This window comes from Suncus etruscus, chromosome 3 (genome assembly GCF_024139225.1).
Source record: "Suncus etruscus isolate mSunEtr1 chromosome 3, mSunEtr1.pri.cur, whole genome shotgun sequence".
NCBI classification, from domain to species: domain Eukaryota; kingdom Metazoa; phylum Chordata; class Mammalia; order Eulipotyphla; family Soricidae; genus Suncus; species Suncus etruscus.
In genome coordinates, this window is record NC_064850.1 from 44,664,804 (window position 1) to 44,684,311 (window position 19,508).

The following is a 19,508-nucleotide window of genomic DNA, read 5'->3' on the forward strand; positions in this document are numbered from 1 at the left end:
GATCCACAGAACATCTACCTGTATAACCAGTCTGTGATATACGAATGTGCTAAAGGCTTTGCCCTGATCGGAAAGAACTCCATTCACTGTGCTGTCAAAGATACCCAGCTGGCTTGGAGCAGCCCACATCCTGTCTGCAGAGGTAAGTGGGTGTGTGAGAGTCACCTTGGTTCTCTGTGAGTCTGACAGAATCTCTGAACTCCAAAGAAAGTAACATGTAATGCAAAAAAGCACAAAGTTTCTCCATGACATATCAATCATATCTGTGTTTTTCTGGAAGACACTTTTCTCATCAGATTCTCAGAAGGATCTAGGACTTCCAAATAGGAAGAACCACTGATGTGGAAGAAAATGGATGTAAGTTAACACATAATTACATAGGTGATAACATGCATGTAATATCTCATGAATGAATGAGATACATGCATGTAATGTCTTGTGAATGCACCTGAGATGTGTATACACATGCATGTAATGGCTCACAAACACACATGACACATGTATGCAATGTCTTATGAGTATACTTGAAGTATGTAGAGACCATGATTACAGGTACTTGAGTTATGAGTAAACACAGATGCCTAGGTATACATGAATATGCATGAGATATTTCAGCCATACATGTGTGCCTCATGAGTAAGGGGGGATATTTAATGGCTTGTAGTCCTATGAGATATGTATAGGCATACATGTATATGATGTTGGTGTCTTCAGTGAGGGTCCCAGCCTTGCCTTGTTACCTTTATTTATGTCAAGTGGCCTTTGCTCCACTAGGAGGACTGTTAGCTGGAGTAGGGCCTAGGCATTTCTTCCCTCTGAGAGTCTCCACTCCTGCCCATCTGCTGATGGCACTGACTTGGCCTCTGGGTTCTGCTTCTAGGGTTTCTTCCCTGTAGTCACTCTTCTTTGTACTTGAAGATCCCAGTCTATGTATGGTTCAACTGTCTACATACGGTTCAATTGCACTTGAGTAATGTTGGAAATGAGCTGCCTTTTCAGTTCAACTTTTTTTTTTTTTGATTTTGGGCCACACCCAGCGGTGCTCAGGGGTTACTCCTGGCTATCTTCTCAGAAATAGCTCCTGGCAGGCATGGGGGACCATATGGGATGCTGGGATTTGAACCAACCACCTTAGGTCCTGGGTCGGCTGCTTGCAAGGCAAATGCCGCTGTGCTATCTCTCGGCCTTCAGTTCAACTTTGAAGGGTGTTGAGAGACTAAGAGACTCACTGGAGCAGACCAGAGCACCTTTGCCTCAGCACCTTTGGGCATGAGCATCAGTGTGCCCCCAGTAGGTGATGATGTTGTCATTAGGCCTGCTACGAAAGCAGTGAGACCTTTTATGAACATTCTCATCCCAATGGTTGTTCACTAGAGAAGGTGAGCACAGATATCACCATGACAAAGGCCTAAGTGCAAGTACAAATGAGAAGTAAAATCTCTTCTCCAGCCTTGGTCCTACTCTCAGAAATAGCCATGGTTAACAAATGTGTATTTTATCAGATGAGGATATGGGTATATCACCTTCTAACCCTGGTCCAGTTAATGGAAAATTAGGTTTTGGTTTCAGTGTTTAAATTATCGTTACAAAAGATGCGGCATCTCTGTTCATTACTTGTGTGCTCAAGCACATTATTTTGAGTAATTGATACATTGCAATTTAATTGCTGTATGCAAGGAATTTGCTCTTAAACTTTAACTCAAAATCATTTAGATGTCACTAAATGATTTTTCAAGGACACAAAACCATTCAGCTGGTTTTTTTCATACTGTTAATGGTCATGGTTGTGCTATGGAGCTGTGGCAATGTGAGTGGTTAAAATTTTATTGTTTAGACTCATTTAGTTAAGTGACATTTGAGTTATTTCATCTGGTCACTTGATCTATCAACTGAGATATTCTAAAACCCTCAACATTTTTTTGCTTCAGCAGCACATATACCAAACTCTCACTACCCTTACCAGAAGAAAAGCAAAACTCTTTGTCCTAGATATCTCATAGTAGACTTTAACAGTCTGGCAATGCTTAATGCACAGAAAGGTAAGAAGGCACTGTTTCTTCAACCGTCTAGTATGAGCAGATGCCTGTCTTGTTAACAAAGGTGATAAGTCAAAGGCAATACGAAACTGTTTAAAAACTCAAGAAAGTTACTTTTTCACCTTGGATTCTAGACCTCAGAATTATAATCTCTAAAGCTGAATGCAAAATGAAAATGTTTTTGTACTGAGATAAGGGAACTTGGCAACAACACACTAGACCTAGATAGATAGCTGGAAAATATAGCTTCAATTTATTTTTAACAAAAATGGACAATATAGTTGGAGAGTTCCACATACCACTCTCAATAGCTAATTAGAAAAAGCAACCCCAAATTATTAAAGAAACTGAATATCGAGGTGGCAATTAAGATTTGAAAAATTGACATAGAGGTGTATTGAATTCTATAAGGACAGATGGCAAATGTCTTCTACCTGGAACGTTTGCTACAACTGTTCATTCACTTGCTGGGCTCTCTCTAAATTATACTGTATTGTGGGAGATTCAAAGTGTCCAGAATTTGCTTTCTAATGACAATGGAATTAACTAGATATTGGGTAACTGAACAAAAAATCTTCTAGGAAATTTGAACTATAGTAGTACTTCCAAAATATAAATTTAGACAGAAATATTTAGCTAACTTAAAAAAACCCACATTTTTTCTTCACAGAAAGTACTGAAATTTCCAAAGTCATACGAACGATTCAGAAATCTATGACAGGGAATGGTCCAGGCACAGAAACTCAGTTGTCTCCAATAAAACCCACTTCAAGTAATTCTTCAGCTCCCAAACCCAAACCAACTCCTCATAAACCCACTACAATAGATACTTCTGCTCCAAAACCTAAACCCAGTCCTCAGAAGCCCAAACCAACTCATCAGAAACCCAAACCAACCCATCATAAACCCACTTCAAGTAATTCTTCAGCTCCAAAACCTAAACCAACTTCTCATAAACCCACTACAATAGGTTCTTCTGCTCCCAAACCCAAACCAAGTCCTCATAAACCCACGACAATAGGTTCTGCTCCAAAACCTAAACCAACTTCCCCGAAACCCACTGCTGTCAATTCATCTGCTCCAAAACCTAAACCAGCTTCTCCAAAACCCACTGTCATAGACTCTTCTGCTTCAAAACCTAAACCAGCTTCTCCAAAACCCACTGTCATAGACTCTTCTGCTTCAAAACCTAAACCAGTTTCTCCAAAACCCACTGTCATAGACTCTTCTGCTCCAAAGACCCCACTAACCTCTCCAAAACCAACTGCCATAGATTCTTCTGCTCCAAAGACCACACTAACTTCTTCGAAACCCACTTCCATAGACTCTTCTGTTCCAAAGACCCCACTAACCTCTTCAAAACCCACTGCCTTAGACTCTTCTGCTCCGAAGACCCCACCAACCTCTTTGAAACCGACTGGCGTAGTGTCTTCTGCTCCAAAGACCCCACTAACCTCTCTGACACCCGCTGCAGTAGATTCTTCTTCTCTGAAGGTTCCACTAACTTCTCCGAAACCCATTGCAGTAAGTGATTTAGCCACAACAGTCAAAAAGACTTCTCCCTTATCAAACACTCTATCTACAGAGATCCCAGCAGCAGGCCAGACTCCTGTCATGGCAAATTCTTCTGCTTCACACACTACAGCGACAGCTCAAAGATTCACCACAACAAAGGCGTCACTTACCCAGAGTCTCCCGGCAACACCCAAGTCCACTACTGCCCATGCCCTGGTTACTCAGGCTCTCCGGACCACCCAAAGATTGACCTCTGCTCATGTTACAGCAACTCAGAGACCAGCTGCTCCCAGAGCCACCACGCGCATGCAGGCCACCACTGCCCCCGCAAGAGGACCTCCTTTCTCACGTGAGTCAGCACTACCAAATCATCTGCTTCCAACACTAATGCCTGTCGTTTTAGGGGGCTCATTTCAGCTAGACAGGATCCAAGAGTTAACTGGCTTTGACTGATTAGGCCAAGAGCTCTCACACTAATGTTCTTGCCTCTCTTTGGAGATGGGCTTGGCTAGTGCTGGAACAGGTATTTTTGAGAGAGTCCCACTGTGCAGTGACGTAAAATTAGATTGTGGCCTGAGAGAGTTATGCCAAATGAAGTCTGATGGTATGTGTGTGTGTGTGTGTGTGTGTGTGTGTGTGTGTGTGTGTGTCTATTTTGAAATTAGCTTTGAAGGGCTAATATTTCGGAGACCTCTTCATAGATTGCACCTCTGTAGATTGGTTCTGGATCCTTGATAGAAACATTCCTTAGTATGGAAATGGCCTGATAAGGGCTGGGTACAGTGACTCTTTGATCCTGGCATAGCACAGAAAGGAGCCCTCAGTTTATAGAGACAGGGTCCCAGGTACTGTGGCTTTCAGCTATGCCTGAAGTGAATGAAGGAAAGACTAGTGCAAAGGATATTTTCTGATCTCTGCTCCCCCAAAGTACAACCAATTTTTTTGTTTTTGTTTTTTGTTTTTGGGCCACATCTGGCAGTGCTCAGGGGCTACTCCTGGCTCTACACTCAGAAATCGCTCCTGGCAGGCTCGGGGGACCATATGAGATGCTGGGATTTGGACCACCAACCTTCTGCATGCAAGGCAAACGCCTTACCTCCATGCCATCTCTCCGGCCCCAGTACAACCAAGTTGGGGTGGGGGACATTTTTTTCTTTTTTCTTTTTGGCCACAACCAGTGAAGCTTAGGGGTTACTCGTCAGCCGCATACAAGGCAAATGCCCTACTGCTGTACCACCACCACAGCCTTGTTTTAAGAAACACATTTTTTTTGTTTCTTGGAAATCTCAATCATTTTAAACTGGATGACAGAGCATTTTGTCTGCTTTTTCACTGAAATTAACACATAACAATAGAAAACTATGAAACAATGAGCTCCTCAACTTCTTTAAAGTTGGCTAGAGCAGCCCCAGCAATACCTCACTTTGAAACTTAGTGAACCCCATCTCCATCCTCTAGCTCCACAGGTCAGTGGGGCTGTTTCCCACTTGCCTACACCACTAAGTGGAAAAGCCCCATGGTAATTGGCAGGTGATCTCAGTGCCACACTCTGGCCTTTGTTCTTTCTGACTGCTGCTGATCTTGACCTGATTGCGGTAATCAAGATGGTCAATACTTGGGATCAAACCCCTCTCTCATGTATACAATTACTTCTTTTACTTAATTTTTGTTTTGGGGCCACACCTGGTAGTGCTCAGGGATTACTCCTGGGTCTGAGCTCAAGAATCCCTTCTGGTGGGCTCAGGGGACCATATGGGGTGGTGGGATTGAACCCACGTCAGCACATGAAGGTAAATATATGCGTGTGATATCACTGTGCTATTACTCCAGTCCCCTATAATTACTTCCTTCCTTAAAGGTTATATGGCTTTTGGCTTTTACTGAGAAAATGAGTAGCTGCCACATGTTTTTCAGAGGCTCCAGGTCTTACATTTCCTCATTTCCACCACAGAACAAATGAGAATCTTCAATATCAGCTGGGGCTATAGGTGCAAAGTCCATAGTCAATGGGCAGAAAATGAGTTGAGACCCATTTTGTCCTGGTTCTAAGTCCTGAGTTTTTTCTGCCATGTATTACTGCCAGTTCTCACTGGTGTACTGAGTAAATTTGTTAACTTTTATTTGTTTTGCAATACTGGAGCTAGAACTCGGGGTCCATGTATATGAAGCATGTACCCTACTACCACGTGTACCTGTGCCCCAATTTTCCCTTCTGAGGAGAGCAGGCATATTTATGGTCAAACTGATTTAAATGCAAAGGTGTTTTTCCCATGCTCCACTTAGACATTGGGAAGCACCAATAACAAGATGTTGTACTTTTATAAGTTTTGCAGAATCTGCTGAAATAGTCACATTTATGGTAGTTTCTTTTCTTTTTTTTCTTTTTTTTTTTTTTTGGTTTTTGGTTTTTGGGCCACACCCAGCAGTGCTCAGGGGTTACTCCTGGCTGTCTGCTCAGAAATAGCTCCTGGCAGGCACGGGGGACCATATGGGACACCGGGATTCGAACCAACCACCTTTGGTCCTGGATAGGCTGCTTGCAAGGCAAACACCACTGTGCTATCTCTCCTGGCCCTATGGTAGTTTCTTAATAAAAAGTTTTTATCAGCTGGTCTTTATTTGGAATGGGGGAAGGGAACCACATCTGGTGGTGCTCATGGCTTACTCCTGGCTCTGCACTCAGGGAACCAGGAGATAGTGTCCGGGATTGAACCCAGATTGGACACATGAAAGGCAAATGCTGTTCCCAATGTTGGGTGAACTATGGCCACTTTTTAGAAGCTTTTTACCATTTAAGCGTTTAAGTTTACTTCTTGCCATCAAGTTATACATCCAAGTTTAGATGGTGTTTGTTTAGGCTTTTCAAGAAGTCTTAATTGTGTTTATGCAACTTAATTGTGCTAACTCTGTTGCATAGCTATATGCATTGGTTTGTGTAACTTGGTCATTGCTATCATTGTTTTCTTAGTTATTATTGTTTCCTTTAGTTATGAAAATCTGAGTTACTGTTGAATTTCAAATGCCATATCTATAGCTATATAAATGTATTTTAAATTGATATTAATAAATAACTTTCACTTTTTTCAATATTCTCCTCTTAGGTGCAAGCATCATTACATTTGGTAAGTCTGGCTCTCCAGCAATTAAAAGAAATTATCACTGTGGGAGATACAATCCATATTCCTGGAAGAGAATATTGTCTTTTCAGTGTCTTAGGAATACAATTAAAACGAAGTGTTTGGGAATGACAAAGAGAAAACATGTAAATTCAATTTATCCACGTGTTTTGTGGACTCCATTAAAAGTTTGCTATGTTCCTAAGTATTCCCAACCAGGCAGTTGTTCCAAGGTAATTTTAGGACAACTTCAAGTCATTTGGCCAATTAATCAAATATTACTACATGCCTCTTGTATTAATATACACACATCTGGGGCAAAAGAACTGCAAGGAAAGAGTTACTAATAAAGTGCCTTTCCTCAAGTATTTTATATTTTATTCCTAAATTGTTTATAAGCTATTCCTGGGTCATTTCTAGATTTCTGTCCTATCCTAAATAAAACAGTGTTTTAAATGTAATTTTCATTACATTCTTTCTTTTCTCTTCCCTGCCAGTAATTAAAGGACTCTAGGCATGTCGGTATTATAATTTCTTTAATTTTTGTTTTTTCATCTTGGGGCCATGCCCAGGAGTATTCAGAGGCTACTCCTTGCTAAGTGCTCAGAGGCTGCTCTTGACAATGCTCGGGGAACCAGGTAGTGCCAAGAATCAAACTGACTTTCCCATATATAAAGCACGTGCTTAGCCCTTGGGCTAGCCCTGCAGCCCCTGTGTTATAATTTCTTACAGTTTTTGTTGTATTTGATTTTGTCTGCAAATGTATTTAGTTATGCATTAACATAAAGATTAGCAAACTCTTAGCAAGGATGTCTGATTAATGAAATGTCATTTAAGAAGCAAAACAAATACTGGCTCACGGATTAGTAATGTCCAGAAGAAAACATGCTCTTATGAAAAGTGGACATTCTAAAATTATGATTTTATAATCTGAAGGAAGTCTCCTAACTCATGAATATATGAATTAGCCAAATATTCATAAAACTAAAGATAGGCATGTTAAAAATTATTTTTATCAGTAGTAGTTATTCTGGCTCTATTTTAAGGTAAAACATTTATTTTGAAAAGTTCCAACAGTTGGAATTTGTTCATTTGATAATTCTATATTGGAATTGGAATTTGTTCATTCTATATTTTAAATAGAAATAAATTTATGCTAAGATAAAATGTTCTGATTTGATGATTTTATGTTGGCAATAGTGAAGTTGATTATATATATACATATATATGTACTCTGCATGTATGTAATTGAATATTTAACATCATCTATGGCTTTTTCTACCACACAGAGAATATATGTCCTAAGTAGTAAAATGACTTACTTTAAGATAATATTGTAAAGAAGAAAGGCTTGTACCTTGAAGGCACTCACCCTTAGTTTGAGGGCTGTTTATTATTTTTTCAGTTAGTATTTACTCAGTCCAAGTGACTCACTTCATCTCCTTGAGTCCCATCTTCTTACGTAGAGATGGAGAGAACAAACCCTATGTTAAGTCTTTAGAGCTTGATGTGATAAACAGATACAACACGCCCAGCCCACTGCCAAGTGCTGAATAAGTATTAGCTTAAAGAAGTTAGATAATGAATCATCATTTGTTTTCCTTCAAGAATTTCTTACTGTTTTCTCTTGCCACACTGAAGAAGGGGTCCTTTGGGAGGCGATGTCCGCATGTTGGATGTGAGGTCAATGTTGTACCTTGCCTCAGTGACTTCCACAGTGGATTCACTTTGAAGCCAGGCCCCATTTTATCAGATGGAAAAACTGTGGTTTTTCGAGATAGACAGCAAGGCTGTGGCCACACAATCAAAAGGCACTGAAATAGAGACAGATGGCAGTTGCTCCAGTGGGAAGCTAGAGTCCAGACTCAGGTAGCACCAGAGATCACACTGAGGTCTCACTGAGGTCAGCCTCAGTGGTGGAAGAGTCCTGCTTTATTCCAAGTCCTCTTCCTCTGCATGACTTTAATCCTACCCCTGATGTTCCTGAATCTTTTATGATAGTTACAAGATCTGCTGAAGGGAAAGACTGGAATAACACTGAAATATCTAAATTGTTTTTCCATATCCTTTAAGTAACACATGTTTATTTACTTTTGATTTATAAATCTACCAGAATAAGTATGAGTTATTGCCAATCCAAACCTAGTACATTTTCATAGACTGGTCCATGGGGACTTCAATTACTAAGATGCCATCCCCGGGCCTACTATGGCTTAGTACCTTATACACCATCATACAGTGACTTCAGTTATCCACATGCTATTCAGAGTTAAAAATCAGATATTACCATTGGATAATATCAGTGGTATCAACTGTTAAGTTGATAATGATTTTAGTCTGGAAAGAGAAGTGTGAGAATTTCCTTTCTTAAAAAAATTAGAAGAAACATGCAGTTTGATGAAAATAGCAAGAAAGAAGTCAGAGAGTACAAGAGGTAAGGTGCTGGCTTGCATGTGACTGATCCTGATTTGACTCCCTGGCACTGCATTCAGTTCCTTGAGCTTAGAATCAAAAGTCATTACTGAGCACTGTGGGATGTATCCCCCCAAAAAGCAAGACATTTTAAGGGTTCTCTGACTAATGTTAGATTATAGCAGATTACAGATACGTTACAGATTCTTTCTTAGAAAGAGGGAAACTTAATGTTGCTTATGTGTGTTCTTGTCTCTTGTAGAGTCCCTTCAGGGATAACTTCACTTGTGCACAGTAGTCTGTTCCTAGTTCTGTTTTGTGGACTGGAGTTCTAAGAAGGGCACACCCTGACTGTTTTCTATTTTTATAGCTTCTGGGCATATTTCTCCTTTGTTAGCTGCACAGTGAAATGCCATCCTTGGTAGGTGATGGAGTAAACCAACATTTCTCCATAAGGAACAGGCATGAAATATCTCATAAGTGGAATTCTGCCGGGCTTTTTAGAAATGGAGATGGGGCTGGAAACATCTCACATCTTCTCATCTGCAAAGGGAACATCATTTAGTACAACAGAATACATATTCCCTAAGCACTTGCTTCCCTTTGCTAAGGTCTCTAGTTCTTGGAGGTCACAAGAGAACCCTAATGGGGTGGCAAATGGGTAGGCCATGTTGATAACACTGAGAATAAAATTGTCCAAACCTTGTTCCTAAGGTGTGCTTGGAACATTAGAATCCTCATTGTAATTCCAACCACAGTTTCATACTTTCCTCCATCCCTGGTAGTAGAAATCTTACACTGACACTGATGCACCTTTGCCTATGTTTTTATAGATATCATAAGAACTTTTAGATCATGAGTTATTTACTGTCCTTAAGATTCAGAATTATCTTTGTTTTACACTGAAAGGTAACACTAATTTAATATGAAATAGTGTCCAATCATGTGTATCATATTTCTGTATTTTGCTCTGGCTTTCTCTTAAACCTTTATCCAGAAACTTAAATAAGTTTCTGCTTCAGTCCCTTAGTTATTTGGGATCACTTAATTTTTAAAATATAATTACTTTATTGAAGCACCATGGTTGCAAACTTCTTCATGATTGCATTTCAATCATACTGTGTACACCACCCCTTATCACTGTACATTTCCTGCTGCCAGTGTCCCCAGTTTTTCTCCCACCACTCGACCTGGATCTGGAGCAGACATTTTACTTCTCTCTCTCTCTCATTCCCTTTGACACTGTGGTTTGTACTACTATTGTTAATGAAGGGGTATCATGCCTATTGCTGCTTTATCCCCTTTCAGCACCCAGTTCTTGTCATCAATGATCAGTTCCAACTCTTATTATCATTATGGACCCTTCTCTACCCTAACTGCACTCACCACTCTGTGGGATCACTTTTAAGCCTTTGTGTTTTCCATTCTAATAGGAAATGAGACTTTGGGGGCAACATTTGAAGATAAGGATATTGAGAAGTGTTGAAAGACAAAAAAAAAAAAGCCCAATTTTGAGCCATGGTTTTTTCTTTTTCTTTTTTTTTTTCTTTTGGTTTTTGGGGCCACACCCGTTTGATGCTCAGGGGTTACTCCTGGCTAAGTGCTCAGAAATTGCCCCTGGCTTGGGGGGACCATATGGGACGCCAGGGTATCGAACTGTGGTCCTTTGTTGGCTAGCGCTTGCAAGGCAGACACCTTACCTCTAGCGCCACCTCACCAGCCCCAAGCCATGGTTTATTCTACAGATCTGGTTTTTTCCATAAACCATATGGCAACAGGGAAGCAGTGAAGCTTCCTGTGGGTCCAAGGAGAGGGAGAAACAACAGTCTCTGTTCAGGCCCCCTCTGGGTGGTGTGTACACAGCTACTCCCTTCTCATTTGGAACCAAATGCTCTTACTAGCCACATCAGCATCAATGGATTTAGCACTTTTGAGAATCTAGCCTGGGTCCAAGAGCAGCTATGAAAGAAAAGGGAATGGAGCAGGTGAGAGGAGGGGAAGCTGGTGGGTTTAAGAAGGGAACTGTGTCTAAAAAGCAAACTAAAATGATTATTTGGGGCTGCTCACCTCGAAGTACTACATTCCTTCTTTTTTTATTTTAAATCACCATGAGATAGCAGGGAGAGCATTTCCCTTGCACATGGGTGACCCAGGTTCAATTTCCAGCATCCCATATGGTACCCTGAACCCGCCAGGAGTGATTTCTGAACTCAGAGCCAGGAGAAATCCCTGAGTGCCACTAGGTGTGTCCCAAACTCTCCTACTAAAATGTTGTTGATAAATGAGTTTCAGTCATATAATATTCCAATATCCATCCCTTTATCAGTGTTCATTCCTCACCACCAATTTCTCATTTCCCTCTTAGCCCCCCCCCCCCCCAATCTTCCAGACTGCTACATTTATAAGTAAATATTTGCCTGCACTGAATGGAGCCTCACATTTTACAGGCCAAGCAAATGCCTATAAAATCTGTTCCATTTTCTGGGCTTTCCTCCCTGCTAGTCACAGGACTCACCTGCACCTTTCTCATATGCAGTTTACTTATTCACAAGTGACACGAAGCTCAGAGATAAAATGAATCATCATATTTGATATTCAAAGATCTAACATTTAAAATTGAGCATAATAGGAACAAAACACTTTATAGTCCTCTTAAACCTGTCAAATAAATGCTATTTGATTTTTTGTTTGTTTGTTTTTTGGGCCACACTTGTTGACGCTTAGGGGTTACTCCTGGCTATATGCTCAGAAATCACTCCTGGCTTGGGGGTACCATATGGAATGTCAGGGGATCTAACTGCGGTCCATCCTAGGCTAGCGCTTGCAAGGCAGATGCCTTCTCTAGCGCCACCACTAGCGCCATTTTTTTAAAATTTGTTTTGCTTTTGTTTTAGAGCTATACCTATTGGTGTGCACGCATAACTCTTGGCTTTATGCTCTGGAATTACTCCCAGTGGTGCTCAGGGAATCATATGAATTATGGGGAATCGAAGCTGGGTCAGCTGCATGTAAAGCAGATGCCCTCCCTGCTATACTCAAATAAATATTATTTGAGCAACATGACATTTTTGAGGTATTTTTTTCATTTTCCTTTGGGAAAGTAAAAACAAGGAATGCAACTGCCATGTAAATTGTTCAATGTGTACTTTGGGGACAAAATGCCTCTGTGGGTCGGCCAGCTCCATCACTGTTGGAGCCAACATGCTTATCTGTGAAACTGCTCTGTGTGTGTGTGTGTGTGTGTGTGTGTGTCTATTCTGATGGTATTAACTGTGACCAATTTTCTCCTTTCAAGGATGTGTTGCTGGTATGGTAATAATTGGTACCCTAATTCTAGTCAAAATTTTCTGGGACTATGGAAAATCAGGGTGAGCAGAAATTCTGATAAAAAGTACTCGTTCTTGGCTTCTTTGCTGTAAAACATGATCTATCAGTTGGTAACTCATAGATAACTGCATCTTGGGCATGTTCTCTCTTTGCTCTGTTTGTCCCTAACTTCCTCCCTGGACTAACAGACTTTGGGACTTTTTATGTCATTAACACTTTGGAAAAAAGTGAATAAGAGGAACAGCCCCACTTTAACCAATTTACAACTTAAGGTACCCACTGTGTGTTGCACAGCTGAGATCCAGAAAGGTCCACCTCAAACAGGTGTAAAGCTGCCTTTGATTGGGACTTTTTTAAATTGAATCACCATGAATTACCAAGTTATATAGTCATTCATAATTTAATTGCAGGCATACAACATTCCAACATCAACCTCTCCCTCATCAACACCCACTGCCTCAGTCAATGTTGGGGCTCTGGAGTTATGTTAGCTACCAAGTGCCAGGCTTAAGATGTTATGGGCCCTGCTGCTGGTGCTATTCCTGGGTCTGGTTTACCAGCCTCTTTGCCTGTCAAATGGGGGTTGTAACAAGGACTAGATGATCTTCCACCCTACCCCACCCCCGTGAGGAAGGTCAGACATTTCTTGGCACAGGGTAAGACTTGCATGTTAAGGTAGTAATTTCCAGTTTTAAGAAAAAGTACTATTTGAGTTACCTGCTTCCAGTAAGTCATCTATACGCATAGCTGAGCCATGAGTGATGGTCCTTTCTGTTGACCTTCTGTGTGACAAATCTCACTGCTCAGGAAACAATAATAGTGTTTGTATACACTTCAGTTCCTTCTAACCCACTTCTGCCCCCATCTGCCCCATTTATTTTGCTCATTGAAAACAGTGACTTTTAATACTACTGCGCAGTTGCATGTTTTATTTCTTTGGGTGGTGTGTACATCCATGTTTTGCCTTCTGTGACTTTCCCCCTTCTCCTTCAATTAACAATATTACTGTTTCAACCTTTTGTAAGCTAAAGCATGTAGACATTCTTTAATCATTAAGTGATTCTGTTTCATCTCAAGTAAAATATTTGATCAGTAAATTCTGGGTAGTTCTGAAGGATAGTTTTTACAGAAGGTTGTTCCTGCCCAGAAAGTACTCTAGATGCTGTGATAGCGCATGCGATGGTAATTTAAGATAATCTTATTATCAATTACTCCGGAAGTTGTTTAGGCATGTGCTCTGCCTTTTGAGCTATTGCCCCAGTGTCAGAAACTTACTAAGACTGAGGTTAGGACCAGAGCTCCAGCTCATCTGAGGGAGTTAAGTGGGCAAAACTGCCCCAGAAGAACTGAGAGTCGCAGAAGCTCTGTCTTGGCTGACACTTCCAGGGCTGCTTTGGAAACACTGAGCAGAGCAGAGCATCATCCATCTGGCTTCTGAGCCATGCTGCAGTTCCTGGGCAAGGATTGGAGTGTGGAACTTGTTCTGCAGCAAGACCGCTCTCACTTCTGCCCCTTCATGTCCCATGGCCAAATCACTGGCCACCTTTTTTTCTTAATGTGTCCATTTCCATACACCCTTTGTTGTGGTGGTCATGTTGTCTTTTTAAGTAATGTCAGATGCTGAGACTTACAAGGGAATAACTTGTTTTTAATTTTATTGCTTTTTTTTTTTGCAGTAAAGTTAATTCCTCTATTTTTGAATCTGAAAACATTCTTGCAAATTCTTAAGAAAGAATTATCCTTTTTCTTGGGCACTTAAAGAGCACTGAACTTGCCTGAATTTTGAAATGTATGATGAGGGAAAAGCTAACTTGATACTTTTCCTGTAAAACACTTGATTTCATGCTGTTTAAATTAAAAAAAAATTAATGAGTCAGGAGAAAGTGCTAACAAGCATGGAAGTATTTCTATGTATTAGCCCACCAAGTTGCACCACAGGACTCAGTCCCTTTTGAAGTATTAAAGTGATAGTTTCCAGTGTAGAGAAAGGACGAGATTGTAGGTAAATGCTGCTGATACTGATCCTCACTGGAATGAAGGTTTCATCTTCAATGAGTATTTTCCTTCCCCATTATTCAGCTCTTACTACACTCGCGAGAACAGCAAAACTCTCAATGCCACGTTCCATAATTTCCTTGTGACTGGCGATGACTCAGAAGCAGGACCTTCTGGTAAACCGAGGAAGGTACACGACTTTCATCAACTGAGCCTTGCCCATCACTCATTACAGGGCTGGCTCAGGGCTTCCTGGTGACTAACTTCTGTTTCTGGCAAAGGGCTTTTCTTTTATCCTTTTTTTTTTTTATCATTTTAACTTCTGACATGTATTTCTGTTGTAGTTTAGGTAACATGTGTGCAGTAGTCTTTGCTTATGAACATTAATTTCATGCCTCTCATGGTCTGAATGGGGTCTGCCACTCTTGCCTGTTTGGATCTAGCTCCTTGCAATGATTCTGTGTTAATCATCTGGAAACATGAAGGTGGATGCACTGCCGCCTCATTGAGAAGACCTGCTGTATTCTGTGAGGTTGTAAACTTGTTGGGTTTCACTGCTTAAAGGCTTTTAGAGTTTTCACGGTGTAAGAAATATTAGGTATTTTTCATAGACATGTTTAGAGATCTTATATATCTTATGGTATCACACACACACACACTCACACACACAAAAAAAACCCCTACACGAAACTGACAATGCCAATCATGGAACTTGCATTGAGTGGAACATATAAATGGAACTCCAGCAATCTTCATTTGAATAGAAATGGGTTCTCCTTGACATTAAACCTAAAAGTCTATTAAATTTGGTCACTTAATCTCCAAAACCTAAAAACCTTACCTGTCACATTTTTGTTGATGTTGGGATAGCTCTTCTAAACTCCATGCTGGAAGAGGTCCATGCATACTCATTAACTTACTAATTTTGCTTTGCTTTACACCCTATGTTCACTGATTTATTCTGGTTTATTACATAGGGCTTAAAAAGCAAATGCTTATTCCCAGTAAATAACATTTTTTACTTTGATTTTTTTAACTTTCAGGACACAAATGTATAACATTGACAGCTTTGCTTGTGATGCTGATGACTTTGGGCTAACAGCTAACCCAGCCAAAGAAGACCTAGAAGAAAACAAACAAACATGCACAGAATGTTTCTAGTCTCATAGGCTCTGGAAGAGTGGACTTAGACGTATGCACAGAATATTTCTAGTCTCATGACTCTCTGTATGCAGTAGTGGCCTTTCCCCCATTTCTTGTTGTCAGGAGAGTGTAAAGGCATATCAGTGAAGCCAGGAGAAACATCTGTCTGTGATTACTTCTCAGCACACTGAACCTCTTAACGACAAAGCAATTTGCCCAAGTGAGAGTCATTCTGTAAAAAACTATAGGATGTAAGAAAGAATGCCTAGAATGGGAGCATGAAGAAAGGAAATTAAGTTATTTCTTCAATAGATATATAATGCTACTTGTATTTATTTGAAAATAAAAATATTAATTGAATATTGAAATATTGGAAACAAAAACTAAAACCAGACTCTTCTCCACACAATTACCAAAGAGAGATGAGCCACATGATAAAATCAGTTTATATTTATTAAGTAATCCTGTCTGGATACAATTTTATAATAGTACCATAAGATTCTATATTTCTGGAGTAATATGTTCATAATGAAATTGTAAATCTTATTATTTTGTCATATTTATATTTATTTATTTTTTAGTGAGCATATCGGTTTTAACATGTAGAAGAAAAATTCAGGAAAAATATATAAAGAAACATTTATTTTCCCTAAATAGAAATAAAAAATTGATTATATTCTCTGTCTCATGTAATATTTGAAACCTATTTCCCCAATGTAAGGACTAGATGAAAGCTACTCCTGTATCTAATAGTTAAGGTTGCAGCTCTTTGCTTATCCTAGCCAGTGTCAAACATTTTCTGTATCTTTTAAATTATACTATATTGGGGACCAGAGAGAAGGTATAGGGGTTAAGGCACACAGATTTGATCCCTAGATTCTCATGTGTTCTGAGAATGACTCCCTGAACACTGTCAGAAGTGACCCCTGAGCACAGAGCCAAGAGTAAGATCTGAGCACTATAGGGTATGGCCCAAAGAGACCCCTCAAAATTACAGGAAATTGTACATTTTCAATATCATAGTAGTTGATTTCAGAGTGCTAAATGGCTGTTACTGATTCACTTAAAGATGATTAATTTCTAGATGATCGAAATACTGTCATCTTACAGTTCAATTTTATGTTAGAATAGGCTAGAATATACACATAGCTACATTTAATAATTGCTTTGTTGTATTGCTTCACCTATTCAGTTGAAGTATTGGAAATTCTATGTGTTTTGTGGAATTTCACAATAAATACTTCAATGTGTATTTGCTAACAAGGACCTTTTTCCTACCAAACACCATCATCCCAACTAATAAAGTTAACAATTTCCTAATTGTTTCTGATATTAGGGAATTAAAAAAATCTAGATATTTTGCAAGTGGGCAGACATCCATTGACACTGGAGGGTGAGGCTAGGGCTCTGGGCCTCAGAGATGGGCCACTGCCTAGAGCTTCCCAGAAGGCAGCACCAGTACTATCCCTGGTGCCCACAGGCAATGGGCACCATCAGTTCTGCAAACCAGTCCACTCATTTCCCCACAACCAGAGGCATGTGTGTGTCCTACAGCTACCAGTTGACAGCATTAAGAACCATGCCCAGATGTGCAAGCACAGGGAGGGGGAGGTTGGGAGGAACAGAGACCTCTTAACCACCTCCATGTGTACCTACATCACCTCCCCTTTCACCTTTTATGTCAGTCACCTCCCATATTAGTTATGTCTCATGTGAACCCATGCCACCTGCTATGTGCATTGTGTCATCTCCAGTGTCACCTATGTCAGTCACCTCCCATGTGTGCCTGTGCCACATCCCATATTAGTCATATCTCATGTGAACCTGTATCACCTCCCATGTGTATCTATGTCACCTCCAGTGTCACCTTCATAAGTACCTGTGCCACTTTCATTGCTCCCTCCCACGTATACCCATGTCACCTCCCTCATGCACTCATGTCACCTTTCATGTCACTTTCTATGTCCTGCATCACTAGGTTTTCAGGGCATCTGCTTTACATGCCCAGACTCCTCCCATGAGGACCAAGCCCTCATCACTGTAATAGACCGGGGTGGAGAGGGTCGGCGGTTGTTGTTGGTCCTGTCCCTGTTGCTGTTCCTCTCCCTTCATCCCAGGGAGGAGCCTGGGGCATAGTGAGTTTAAGAAGGGACCCGGTGTCACCAGTTCACACTTGGAGCATCACCGTGATGCTCAATGTGGGGGGTCTAGGGACCTTTCGCAGATTCCAGAAGCACTTCCTGGTCTTCGACAGGAGCTGACCGAGGCCCCTTCCACCATGGAGAAGGACCCACAGTCTACAGAATGTTCCAGCACAATTCAGGCACACACCATGGAGCACCCACCCTGTCTGGAGCCATTGCTCACCAAGAGACCCACACCCCCTCTTGTGGCAGTTTCCAGGGACATGGCTGCTGATGGTTCCAGGAAGAGACAGGCCACAGGCAGGCCTCCTGAAGAAACAATTCTGTGGGTGATCAAGAGCCTCTGATGCAGAGATGACAGCAGCCTCTCCACTAGAGGGTGTCAGAGCCCCACACAGCTGGCTGGCAGGGGCAGAGACTGGCCAGGTCTGTGTGAAGTGGGAGCCCATAGCTCACAGGCCATTCAGAGATGCCTGATTCCTGCCCTGATTCTTGATTCATAGATCTGCCTGCCAAGGTGACTTCGAAGCAAGAATCCAGGAATCCAAGGTTCTCTCCTCACCTACCCTCCAGGGGGGGGTCATAGACAGCCAGAAGCTCTGAGTGAGATTAGCCACAGGGTAGAAGAGCAGCATCTAACTTTATGCTGTCAAGCCAGGGTGAGTGTGAAAGACAATCACACCCAGAATGAGTATGAAGGACAGGCACATTCAGGTTAAATTGACAGACAATCCTGTCCACATGAATTTTGAAGGATGGGTCATTCTATTTGAAAGGACATGAGAAGGTATGAAACCAGAGGTATCTCAGGGCACCACTCATAGGCAATATTCCCTTGTAATGATGCTGTGAAACAGCACATGAATTTAGTGTTTCCACAAAGGCTGGCATTCCTATCATGATCTGTCACAGTCCATACTTTGGGGGGGTATCTGCCCCCTCACAGGGGCTGATAGGAGGCAGAGCTGAGAGTCTTTGTAATACACAAGGATGCTGCCAACCTAGGCCTTCCCCCAGAGAAAGCCCCACTCACTCAAGCAAAGAGCTTTCTGTGAGTTTACGGTCAGTAAGGCTTGCCACCTGTGTGTTCTGGGAAAAAAAAATATTGGCAGTAAGAAAATCTTCCAGTCAGCACAATAGGCTATTCATTGGTGAGAAAAAGACTACAACAGAAAGCTCTGTATTAGGAAAACTAGGAATAATCAACATTTATAATTTCTAACATTTCAGAAAGAGGAACAAGTAAAATTGTCTTTGCCATCATGGGTTCAGGAAGTTATGACAAATTGGAAAGTTTCATTATGAATGCTAACAATAGCCACTGTTCGCATGTTTATATAATTATTAAAAGCAGTATTTGTCAAATTAAAGAATATTAATAGTGAGGGCTTATTAGATACAGTTAACAAATAAGTCAACAATATAATTATTATAGGACAGAAACAGACAATATGTGGAAACAATTTAAATGTACTTGGCAAGTTAGTTCAATAGTAGACAAGGTACAAAAGGATGCACATTTATGGTGAGGATGCATTTTATAGTGAGAATGCATGTTTATGTTGTGAAAACATGTTTGGTGAGAACACATGTTATAGTGAGAATTCTTATATTAATAGTGAGGACACACATTTATTTGACCCTCGGGTATATAGATATTTAGGATATTTTTGGATTAACTGGATGCCACCCCACTCAGTATATGCCTTGTTACTTTTGGGTTGGAAATATCTTTGGATGTAGCACCTTGAATTGGTGTTTAGATCATTTGTTCTCCACCCCAGGGTGGTGTGGTTCTTCCTAATAAATATCCTGGGTCT